A 13,598-nucleotide genomic window follows, 5' to 3' on the forward strand; every position below is an offset into this window, starting at 1 on the left:
CCTTGTCGATCATATATTTTCCTTGTTCCAAATGTTTTCTCTTGCCAGTGCACGTCTTAATCATTCACCTCTCGCTATTCATTTGTTCCCGAGTGCTGAAGATATCTCAGAAGGCTCGTCTGGTCATTTAATATCAGTTCAACCTATTTCGAGGTTGTTATCTCATTCAAGCCATTTAATTCAAACGGCGCAACATCTCTTTTAAATCTTTTCAACGGTGTTTCTTTTGAGTGGGCCCTATCCCACATGTCTTTTCCCAGGATCTTACCTGACTCTTCTAATTTTCCCGGAGCTATCCTCAAATTTTCTCAAAGTTTGACGTAAGAATGAGTTATCATCAGTCAAATGCCTTTCTCCAAGATCTTTCTAATTCTTATCATCGTCAGTTCAACCTTTCTAATTTTCATCCCGGAGTATCTCAACAATTCATGGTGGTGTTCTCATCGTCATTCTCAACATTTGAAGACGGAAGAAGAGTTTCTCTTTAATCTTACTCCATTCTCTTCAAGATTCATGGTGCTAGCCTTATGCCATCCTCTCATAATTGTTTTCGATCGTGAGAACTCTCTTCACCCATCCGGAGTAATTCAGGAGTCTTTTCAGTTTTTTTCTCAAGAACACATCATCTTAGAAGTATTCTTTCCAGCTTTCAGCTCTCGTTCTCCAAATCTTACCGGTGCATCATTCAAGTATTATCTAATCAGCTCGTGATATCTTCGTTCACTTGTATCTAAATTCTCTCAAGTATCCTCGTTCGTTTTCTAATTCTTCCCGGGGTTTCTTTATCTTTTCTTCGTTCATTTTAATTCTTATGGTGGTTCGTTCAAGATTTCTCTTCCTTCTTTATCTTACCAATTCATTCGTTGTTCCAATCCTACCGGTGGGTCGTTGAAGACCTTCTCAAGTTGGCGCTATATCTATCTAAATCCTTTCTACGAGAATAAGTAGTATGCCAAATCTGTTGCTTTTCATCAACTTAAATTGGTGAAGGATACGCATAACATAATTCTTATTCTTGCTTCATCCAAATGATGGATTTGTTCCTTCGGAGTTTGTTCACAATGACTAATTCTCGTTGTCAATTGTTCATCTTCTCTTTTTCTTGGAGTTCCAACCTCTTTCAATTATATCACCACGGAGATTCACCTAAATCATTACAAGGATTCACCTTGTGTTTTCAACTTCTCTTTCCTTTCGTTTGATCATTCTTTTGTTTACCAGAGTTCTTCATGAAGGTTCTGCATGATGGTTCATAAAGGATTTAATTCCTTCTCGAAGTGTTCATCAAGATTCTTTTTAGAGGAGATCAAGCTTTCTTCATCTTGCAATCCGGAGTGCAATTCTTTCTTCCATCATTGGAGGTGGTATTATGTCATTATTGATAACTTGAGTTCATGTTTCATGATTCACATGTTGTTAAGAATTTGGTATTTTGAATCCATCAATCTCTTCATTGGAGTTATCTTGGGTTATATTTCACCAACGCTTTTCCCTAAGGTTTTTGCTATTTATGGTGCTCATGAATGACCTAAGTTCTTCATTTATCCTCCCGGTGAAATAAGTTTCTCATCTCCTTGTTGATATCAATCCAATCTATCATTTCTATTAGTGGTAGATTTTCACCTCTTGGTTTTGAGATGTTTTCCATAAGCCCACTACAAGCTTACTCTTTTCGTTATTGGTTTTCCAACAACTCCGTTCGACCCTTCTCCTAAGGATGCCTTTTCAAACTCTTTTGTGACAAAAGTTGGCTTTTCTTCTCCATTCTTTTATTTCAATGATCTATCTTCTATTTCTCTCTTCCGGAGGCATTGTGATGTTGCTCTTTTCAACCCATCATCTTGTTTTGTCAAGATCATGTTTCTTTCTTTTGCTTATCCACTTAACCGGAATGTTCTGTCCTCTGCTCAAGTTCTTTCATCTTATCAAGTCTTTCATCTCTTTTCAACTGGAGTGCTACCCGAATCGGTTCTTTCTTATTCCTCTTTCTTAATGGAGTGCTTTCAACTTCGTTTATCCCCGTTGCATTCTTTCTTTCAATTTGTTCAATTTTTCAAGGTTCTTTGGTTTCACTCGTTTGTAAAAGAAGCAACTTAGGTTTACCTCTGCTCTTCCTCTTCCTTTTCCCTCTGGTGCCATTCTAGATCTCGGGACGAGATCCTCTCGTAGTGGTGGAGTGTTGTGACGCCCCGAGTCCGATGCGCCAGGTGTCTTCTAGTTATTCGCTGTCGTTGCCATGTCATTTGCTTGTGTGTTGCATTTTATCATGTCATCATATGCATGGCATCATCATGTTTTTCAAAACTTGCATCCGTCCCGGTCTCCTCGTTCTTTCCGTTGCCCGTTCTGAGCCCAGTCACACTTGCATGCACCTGCGGCATGTCCGAAATAGTATTTTATAAGTGGCCGGAAAATGTTCTCGGATTGGGTTGAAAGTTGGCGTGTGGTCTTATTATGCTGTAGATAGACCGCCTATCAAGTTTCATCGCATTCGGAGTTCGTTTGATAGCCCAACCGTTAAACTATAGCAGCATTATAGCCGGGCACACGTCGGACATTTTCGGTCTCTGAAAACAGTCGCCGGGCCTCACTTCTCTTCTCTCCTCTCAGCCCGAGGCCTCTCTTCACAGCTCACCTAGTCTCCCCTCTTTCCGAAGCCGCACGATCGCGATCGTACGGCTCGAAGACCCCTCATAACCCCCAAACCCTAGCAAATTTGCTATATATGGACACCCCTAGTCCATTTTGGGCAACCTAGACCCCTTCCCCTACCCCTCCCGCAACCAACCCCCCTCCTCCTCGGATTCAGCGCCGCCCCACTCCACCTCCGCCACTTGTCGCCGCCACCACCACGGCCCGAACCAATCCTGGCGCGACATGTCGCCTCCGGCGCCCCACAGCCAACCCCCGCGCGCCACGTCGCCTCCCTAGTGCCCCCACTTCGCCACGGCCCGCCTGGCCCATCCGCGGCCCGCCCCTGGGTCGAAGCGGGCCCGAGCCGCCATTGCACGCCCGCAACTCCCCCGTGCCCCGAGCTCTGCCTTCGCTCTGCCCGCGCCCGATCCCCGCAGGCGACCAGCGCCTCGCCGCCGGCGACCACCAGGCTGAATCCTGCCACCTGCTCCTCTCTCCTTCCCCTGCCTCTGCTTCTTCCTCTTCCTCTCACAGAGCTCTCTCTCCCCATGTTCCGCAGGACCCCGGAGCCTCATCACGCCGCCGCATGGAGTTCGCCGGATCTCGCGACCCCCATCGTTCCTGCGCTCGGATCCGTGCCGCACCTTGCCGTCCTCGTCCACCTCCGGCCGGATCCGGTGCCCAGGGACCGGATCTGCCCATTCCCGCCGTCTTCCCATGTTGCTGGAGTCCCAGATCCCGCCGGAGTTCATCCATCCGCTGCCGCCGTCTTCTTCACAAAGCCAGGGACGAGCTCGCCCGCTCGCAGCGCCTTCCCATGTGGGCCCCATCTCCAGTGCCGCCGGCCACGTGGGCTTCCCCACGGCCCAGATCCCGCCTTCCCGATCCACCACCGACCTGGGCCAAAGCCCGATGTGAGTAGTCCTTGCAGCCCCTCCTCTCTGTTGGCCCTATTTGTGAAGATTCGACCCGATGTGTTTTTTCCTTAGCTGCAATTTTATCAATTTCCAGGGATTTGCACTTTTGCAGATCAACCCCTAAACTTCATGCATTTCATTACTCACAAATGGTGCACCATATGTTAAAACTTTATATATGAAACTTGCTTAGAGTTTTGTGTAGATTAATAATATGCCACTTTCATCCATGTTTAAAATGTTTAAAATGTTGTTTGCATAATCTTGCCCATATGCCATGTTAAAATGCTTTAATTCATAACTTATTAACCGTAGCTCCGAATTTAATAATCTTTATATGTAAATGGGACGGGAAAATGCCTAATTTAACATGGTGGCCTCACTGTGCATGTTTAATAACTCTAAAATTGTGTTTAGGGCAGAACAGTACCATAACCAAAATATGCACATGAGGATTTTTTCAAACTTTTTGTTTGTTGTTCCAGCCTCATTTAAACATGCCTAGATAGGTAGTTTTCTTATGCTTCACCCTCTTGCCATGTTTAACAACATTTGATATTGTTGGGTACATAAACAAGATTGAACTAAATAAGTCACGTGGTGTTTCGTCAATATGCAATGGGGTTGCATATTGAGCTCCACTTAATTTGTAGGGTTCCTTGTGCACTTTGCCATGCCATGCTTGTTTAAACCGGACATGCATCATACTTGATTATGCATCATGACATGATTATGTGATGGTTGTTTACCATGATTGTTTGCTTCTTTCCGGTGTTGCTTCTTCGGGTTGGTTCCGATAACGTCGTGTTGTGAGGATTCGTTCGACTACGTCCGTTTATCTTCTTCATGGACTCGCTCTTCTTCCTTGCGGGATTTCAGGCAAGATGACCATACCCTTGAAATCACTTCTATGTTTGCTTGCTAGAAGCTCGCTCTTTTGCTATGCCTATGTTGCGATACCTACCACTTGCTTATCATGCCTCCCATATTGTTAAGCCAAGCCTCTAACCACCTTGTCCTAGCAAACCGTTGTTTGTCTATGTTACCGCTTTGCTCAGCCCCTCTTATAGCGTTGTTAGTTGCAGGTGAAGATTGGAGTTTGTTCCTTGTTGGAACATGGATATTTTTGTTGGGATATCACAATATCTCTTATTTAATTAATGCATCTATATACTTGGTAAAGGGTGGACGGCTCGGCCTTATGCATGGTGTTTTGTTCCACTCTTGCCGCCCTAGTTTCCATCATATCGGTGTTATGTTCCTGGATTTTGCGTTCCTTACACGGTTGGGTTATAATGGGAACCCCTTGACAGTTCACCTTGAATAAAACTCCTACAGCAAGGCCCAACATTGGTTTTACCATTTGCCACCTAGTCTTTTCTTTCCCTTGGGTAGGCCTGCCCTAGGGTCATCTTTATTAAATCCCCCGGGCCAGTGCTCCTCTGAGTGTTGGTCCACCATGTCAGCTGCCGGTGGCCACCAGGGGCAACTCTGAGCTGGCCTACTGGAACCTTGGACAAGCCGGTGTGCCCTGAGAACGAGATATGTGCAGCTCCTATCAGGATTTGTCGGCACATTCAGGTGGCTTTGCTGGTCTTGTTTTACCATTGTCGAAATGTCTTGTAACCGGGATTCCGAGCCTGATCGGGTCTTCCTAGGAGAAGGAATATCCTTCGTTGACCGTGAGAGCTTGTGATGGGCTAAGTTGGGACACCCCTGCAGGGATTTGAACTTTTGAAAGCCGTACCCGCGGTTATGGGCAGATGGGAATTTTTTAATGTCCGATTGTAGAAAACCTGAAGCTTAACTTAATTAAAATGCATCAACCGCGTGTGTAACTATGATGGTCTCTTCTCGGCGGAGTCCGAAAAGTGAACGCAGTGTTGGAGTTATGCTTGACGTAGGTTATTCTAGGATCACTTCTTGATCATAGTTTCTTGAACGTGCTTTGCCCTCTTTTCTCGCTCTCATTTGCGTATGTTAGCCACCATATATGCTAGTCGCTTGCTGCAGCTCCACCTCATACCTTTTACCCTTCCTATAAGCTTAAATAGTCATGATCGTGAGGGTGTGAGATTGCTGAGTCCCCGTGACTCACAGATACTTCCAAAACCAGTTTGCAGGTGCCGATGAAACCGTGTAGGTGATGCTACCGAGCTCAAGGAGGAGCTCGATGAAGACCCTGTTTGTAGTGTTGTTTCGTTTTAGCCGATCAGTAGTGGAGCCCAGTTGGGACGATCGGGGATCTGTGTAGCATTTGGGGTAGTCTTCTTTTATTTCGGGTTTCGTAGTCGGACCTTGTGTGTATCTGGATGTTGTAATGTTATACTCATGTATTGTGTGAAGTGGCGAGTGTAAGCCAACTATGTAACTCTTTCCCTTATGTATTACATGGGTTGTGTGAAGATTACCTCACTTGCGACATTGCTTTCAATGCGGTTATGCCTCTAAGTCGTGCTTCGACATGTGGGAGATATAGCCGCATCGAGGGCATTACAAGGGTCATATTGGAAACTAAGTGATATTAAGGCCTCCTTTTAATAGAGAACCAAAACAAAGCATTAAAACACGACGAATACATGAGTCCTCAAACTACGGTCATCACTGGGAGTGGTCCGCACTATTGTCACTCCGGGGTTGTCGGATCATAACACGTAGTAGGTGACTATAACTTGAAATATCGGATCTAGAACATGGATATAATGGTGATAACATAAATGGTTCAGATCTAAAATCATGGCACCCGGGCCCAAAGTGACAAGCATTAAGCATGGCAAAGTCATAGCAACATCAATCTCAGAACATAGTGGATACTAGGGATCGAACCCTAACAAAACTAACTAGATTACATGATGAATCTCATCCAACTCCTCACCGACCAGCGAGCCTATGAAGGAATTACTCACTCCCGGTGGGGAGCATCATGGAATTGGTGATGGAGAAGGGTTGGTGATGACGAAGAACAAAGGTCCCCCTCTTCGGAGCCCCAAACGGACTCCAAATCTGGCTTCCCGATGAAAAACAGGAGGTGACATTGGCTCCGTCTCGTGGATCACTATAATTCTTTCTCCCTGATTTTTTCTAGAAAAATAGGATTTTATAGCGGCGGTTTTAGGGTCTGCGGGGCCACCAGGTGGGGACAACCCACCTGGGCGCGCCTGGGGACAGGCATGCCCTGGTGGGTTGTGGCCACCCAGGTGCCCCTTCTGATGGTTCTCAGCTCCAGAAATTCTCTTTTATTGCAGAAAAAATCCTCGCAAAGTTTTGTTCCATTCCAAGAACTTTTATTTCTGCACAAAAACAACACCATGGTAGTTCTACTGAAAACATCGTCAGTTCGGGGTTAGTTTCATAAAATCATGCAAATTAGAGTCCAAAACAAGAGGAAAAGTATTAGGAAAAGTAGATACATTGGAGACGTATCAACTCCCCAAGCTTAAACCTTTGCTTGTCCTCAAGAAATTCAGTTGTTAAACTGAAAGTGAAAAAGAAAAACTTTTACGAACTCTTGTGCTCTTGTTTGCATAAATAAGCTTAAACAGCACCCAGGTTTTCAGCCACTATTATAACTAACCATGCCGACAATAACTCTTAAAATTTATATTAACTCATATCAATGACATAATCTGCTAGTGAGCAAAAATAAGATATCCCAAACAGCAACACGTTATCAAAACAACCATGATATAATATGACATTAGTGGTATCTCGCTAGCCCTTTCTGAGACTGCAAAACATAAATGCAGAGCATCTCCAAAGTTCAAGCAATGACTAAACATTGTAATTCATGGTAGAAAATATCTAGTCATGATGCACCCAACATTAGCTACACACAATGCATCAGCATGACAGCACTACTCTCAGGTTCTGGCGCTTATTTTAGAAGGTGATGACACAACATAGTCCCTTCGCGGAGGGAACCAGTGATTTGCAGCAGTGCTAGAGCTCAAAATTTTAAAAAGATGTAAATGTTATTTTGAGACATGCACCCTTCTTGTTTACTTCACGACCATCAGTTATCAATATATTCCATACTAAGCACGCTAGTGGCGATTCCCAAGCGATAAAAGTAAAGGTTTACTCCCCCTCCACCAACAATCACACTCCACGGCTTGTCAAAACAATGGGTGCCATCCATACCAACAACAGCCCCAGGGGAGTTTTGTTTAATTATATGTATTTTTTAGTTCGGGAATAGGAATCCCTGTTACCACCCTTTTCTCGTGCGATGGTGAGTGAATAAACACTCAACCTGAGAATAACCTGCTTAGCACGGAAGATACTGACCACCTCCTGTCGTTCCATGAACGAACCAGGCACAGAAAAAGGATATTTATTTAAAGCTTTTAGAGGTGGCACATGCAAATTTACTTAGGACGGCAGGGTAATACCGCATATAGGTAGGTATGGTGGACTCATCGGGAATAACTTGGGTTCAGGGTTTTTGATGTACAAGCAGAATTCCCACTTAGTACAGGCGAAAGCTAGCAATTAGGTTGAGAAGCGGCCAGCTAGAGAGACGGTCATGAACATGCATTATACATAAGTAACATTGGACACTAGCATGCGTAGGATATGAACACCATGAACATAAATATCATAGAGGCTATGTTGGTTTTGATTCAACTACATGCATGAACATGTGCCAATTCAAGCCACTCGAACATTCAGAGCAGGATACCATATCATCATACTACATCACAATCATTTTAACGCAATGTTGATATCCAAGATAAATCATTATCCACTCCTAGCCACTTATGCATGGCATGAGAAACTATAATCTCTAATTGTCATTGCAAACATGTTTAATCATAATGGGTTGAATCATGGATACTAGGTTAAACTTATTTACAAAAACAGAACAAGTCGAGTTCATACCCGTTTCTCCCTGGCATGACCAGTTCATAAAATATCGTCATTATTGCCTTTCACTTGCACGACCGAACGATATGAAAATAATAATAGTGCAAGAGTGCCATGAACTAAGCTGGAATCTGCAAACATTTTATTCAACGGGAGAAGACAAGGTAATATGGGCTCTTTGTTAGATCAACAATTATGCATAAGAGAGCCACTCAACATTTTCATCGTGGTATTCTCCTCGGTGCAACACAATAAAAAGAAATGAAATTCAGAGAAACATACTGAAATATTTTTGGAGTTTTTGGTTTTCTTGAACAAGCAAATAAAAGGGAAAAGCAAAAACGAGAAAAAATATTTACACAGGAAAGCTCCAACAAGCGAAAGAAGAACAAGGAAATATTTTTGGGGTTTTTCCTTTTTAGTACTACAGCTAACTACTCTAGAAAGAAAAATAAAAAAGAAGCAGGAAATATTTTTGTATTTTCTCAAAGTTTTTTAAACACATAAGAAGAAAGCGATAAATAAATCTACCATGGATGGTACAATGGAAAAGTGTGGACACCGACAACTTGAATGGAATGTGTGAACATGAATGTAATGTCAGTGGGAATATGTACTCCCCCAAGCTTAGGCTTTTGGCCTAACTTGGTAATCAGTCAGTAGCCTGGATAGTAGTCGGGGTGCTGAAGAGCAGGCATCCATGGATCCCACTGCTGAGGCTCCTCCTCTGCTGCAGCCTGGTCATTCCGGTAGGCGATGATATCCGCAGGCATAATCCTATATCCGCCCCTGGCAACATGATCAAACAAAGCAGGTGCATGAAATGGAATAATATCACGAATTCTCACACTGAAAACCAGGTTATATGGAATAGGGATGTTAGGGTAATCAGTGGCAATAAACTGATGGTATTCCATGGCAGCACGATCTAGGTGAACATTGGGCAAAGGATAATCATGAAGGCATATCTCAACATCGAAGCAAGCCGCCAAACGAGTAGCGTAAATACCACCATGTATTTTACCCTTGGATTTATTAAGGTGAAGGCAGCGTGCCATAATAGCTCTCAAGCTATAAGTATTGTTGCCCTCAAGTGCACAACATAAAACATCAAGGTCAGGGGTGAGGGATTCCTGGACTAATGGGTCCTCGGGCGTCCGGCCTGTTAGCCATGGGCCGGACTGGTGGGCTGTGAAGATATAAAGACCAAAGATCGCACCCGTGTCCGGATGGGACTCTCCTTGGCGTGGAAGACAAGCTTGATGACTAAATATATAGATTCCTTTCTTTGTAACTGACCTTGCGTAACCCTAGATCCTCCCGGTGTCTATATAAACCGGAGGACTTAGTCCGGAGAGGGGGATTCATTATCATAGCCATACAAGCTAGACCTCTAGGGTTTAGCCATTACGATCTCGTGGTAGATCACCTCTTGTAATACTCATATTCATCAAGATCAATCATGCAGGACATAGGGTATTACCTCCATAGAGAGGGACCGAACCTGGGTAAAACATTGTGTCTCATGTTACCATCGACCTTAGACGCACAGTTTGGGACCCCCTACCCGAGATCCACCGGTTTTGACACCGACATTGGTGCTTCCATTGAGAGTTCCATTGTGATGTAGACGACAGGATCAATGTCTCCCTTGTTCTCAAGGATAATATCACCACCAGAGGAACGCTGGCTCCAGGCCAAACCCTCCGGCTGGGCGGCTTTACCATGACCGCCTGTTCGGTCGTTAAGCCAATGATGACCTCTCGGGTCATTAGAAAACCCCTTCGTATCGACTCCGAACACTCCAAGCAGATGGATCCGGCGGAGCTTTCGTCCTTAAACGAGCTCCTAGATTGCATCGCCGCCCTCGGGGTCGGTACAGACCACGATCGAAATGGGCTTAAACCCGATCTGAGAGAAATCAAATCTCCACCGATCACCCACCAGATAGCGGTAGTCGAGGAGCGAGTCGATAACCCTTCCTCCATACTAAGGACGGACTATGTACACATCTCCGGTCTCGAAGATCCGGACACCTACCCGCGAGGAGATGCATCCTGTCCTCCGAACATAGAATCGGATGACGGGCCTAAGAAATTAGTCGATATCCCGGAGCCTGATCTGCTAAGTTTGGAAGACCTTCAGACTCCGGATCCAAAACTGGGTCAGGGTTCAGATTTAAGTCCACCCACCCACCCAAATACAAGAGCTCTCATGAGTATACAACAACAGTCTCAGGAAACAGTCCACCACTTCTGGGCCAGATTCCTTCTTGTTAAAAACAAGATTAAAGATTGCCGCGACGAAGGAATCCTCAACGCCAAGAGACGAAGGAATCCTCAACGCAGGGACGAAGGAATCCTCAACGCCATCAACCGTTGTCGCATCCTACACTTCGCTGACTTGGCAACTATCGTACAGAAGTACAGCACAATGGAAAGTGCCTGGAAAACTCAAGCAGCCCATTGGGAGTCATCGGTCCCCACTCAACCCCTCATTCAGGCGAAAAGGGCAAAGCCTTGCAACACACCCGGTTCAATAGTAAAGAAATACAAGTCCAGTACGGGGCACGGAACTATTCTGGAAAGATGGCTCGACGGTCCATGCAAAATACATGCAACACCGGATAACATACCAACACATAGCCTTAGAGCATGTTGGATACTCCCGCAAGTGGCCAAGAGCGGAGAGGATATCCTCACCAAAAATAACCCAGAACAACACCCCCAGAGGACAACGACCCCAAAGTGCTGACGATCTTCGAGACATTCGCCTAAAATAATAGGCGCAAAAAAGCACTACGCGGACTCGCCGAAGTCTGTCAAATAACATCACTAAACCCTTGGAACGACATGGCTATAACTTTTAATGCCGGTGACGAACCAAAATACAGGACAGTCCGAGCACCGACCGCCTTGGTCCTCAGTCCAATCATGGACGGCTTTCGGCTCACCAAGGCCCTCATGGACGGCGGCAGCGGACTAAACCTCATCTATGAGGATACAATACGAAAAATGGAAATACACAGGAGTCGCATCAAGCAAAGCAACATGACCTTCCGAGGAATTATTCCCAGTCGGGAGGCACGGTGTGCGGGAAAAATCACACTCGACATGGTGTTCGGCACACCGGAGAACTATCAGTCCGAAGAAATAACCTTCCAAGTGGCCCCTTTCAATAGCGGATATCACGCCATCTTAGGGCGAGATGCATTTACGCGCTTCCAAGCGGTACCCCATTATGGATACATGAAGCTTAAGATGCCTGGGCCCAATGGTATAATCACTTTAGCTAGTGATCCGGACATAGCACTCCGCGTCAAGAATAAAGCCGCATCCTTGGCCCTCGAGGCCTTATCTGAAGCCCTCGTGGCCGAAGAATTAACCGCGCTGCGCTCCACAGTGGACAAGGATGATGTGGTCCTGGACAAAGGACCCAAATCCACCTCCTTCAAACCAGCAGATGAAATAGTCAAATTCCAAGTCCATCCAACGGACCCCAAGAAGACAGCATCCATTGGAGCACAACTAGACCCAACGGTTGACACCGTGCTACGAGAGTTCCTGCGTGAGAATTGGGATATATTCTCCTGGCACCCTTCTGATATGCCAGGAATCCCACGCGAGTTGGCCGAACACAGCCTCAATATATTGAAGGGATATAAACCGGTCAAGCAAACACTGCGGCTCTTTTCCGAACCAAAACGTCAAGCTATGGGGCAGGAGCTAGCCAAGCTAATTGAGGCGGGATTCATTAGAGAAATAAAACATCCGGATTGGCCCGCAAAGCTGGTGATGGTTCCAAAGAAAGACAAGTCCTGGCGCCTGTGCGTCGATTTCAAAGACCTCGACAAGGTTTGCCCTAAGGATCCCTACCCCCTCCCCCTGCATTGATCAGATCATTGATGCTACCGCAGGACACGACTCATTATGCTTCCTTGACGCATATTCCGGATACCATCAAATTAAAATGAAGGAGTCCAATCAAGCTACAACAGCATTCATCACCCCATATGGGCCATTCTGCTTCAACACTAGGCCCTTCGGACTCAAGAACTGTAACGCCCCGTATGTAACTTGCCATATTTGTATTCCAACTCTTGCCATTTTCGGCACTAAGTTATGATATTCCCTCGTGGTTGGGTTTTGTCTTCATTTTGCTTTTGTCCTTTTCATGCATCTCATATCTTGTCATCATGTGCATCGCATTTGCATACATGTTCGTCTCATGCATCCGAGCATTTTCCCCGTTGTCCGTTTTGCATTCCGGCACTCCTATGTCCTCCGGCGTCCCCTTTTGCCTCTTTTCGTGTGCGGGTGTTAACGTTCTCGGATTGGACCAAGACTTGCCAAGCTTCCTTGTGTACTACAGGTAGCCCGCCTGTCAAGTTTCGTGCCATTTGGACTACGTTTGATACTCCAGCGGTTAACAGAGGAACCGTAAAGACCTCATGTGTGTTGCAGCCCAACACCCCTCCAAAGTGGCCCAAAACCCCACCTAAACCTCCTCCATCCTCTCGTCCGTTCGATCATGATCGCGTGGCCGAAAACCGCACTCCATTTGGAGTCTCCTAGCTCCTTCTATGTATATATAGGCATCCCCCTCCGAAATTTCGGGCAAAAACCACCCTAACCCTAGTCTCTTCCTCCTCCCGCCACCGGACGCGTCCGGATCGGGCCGGACACGTCCACCCGCCGCCGCCCGACCTATCGCGCGCCGCCACATGGCGCACACGCGCCCACTTCGCAGCCCTCCCGTCGCCTCCCCCGCGAGCCGCAAGCTCCGCTGCCACCTCCCGCGGTCACCGCCCCGCCGCCCAGCTCGCCAGACACCACCGCGGCCGCCGCTCCGCCGCGCCGCCCGGCGCCGGTCGCCGCCAGCAAGACCTCCTCCTCCTCGCCCACGGTCACTCCGCTCGCCGCCACCTCGCCGCCTCCCCTGCCCTCGTCGCCGGCGAGCGGATTCGGCAAGATCTGGCCACCGCCCCATCCTCTCCGGCGAAGCTCCGACGATCCTCGGTTCGTGTGCATCCAGATCTGGCTACAGTAAAACCCTAGGTTGACTTCGGGTTTTCCCTAAGTCCTTTTTTCTGGTTATTTTTTTGGCATGTTCATCGCATCATAACTTTGCATCCGTAGCTCCGTTTTGAGCGTGTAATATATCAAATTGTTCGTCTGGATG

Source organism: Triticum aestivum, chromosome 7A (assembly GCF_018294505.1).
Source record: "Triticum aestivum cultivar Chinese Spring chromosome 7A, IWGSC CS RefSeq v2.1, whole genome shotgun sequence".
Lineage (NCBI taxonomy): Eukaryota > Viridiplantae > Streptophyta > Magnoliopsida > Poales > Poaceae > Triticum > Triticum aestivum.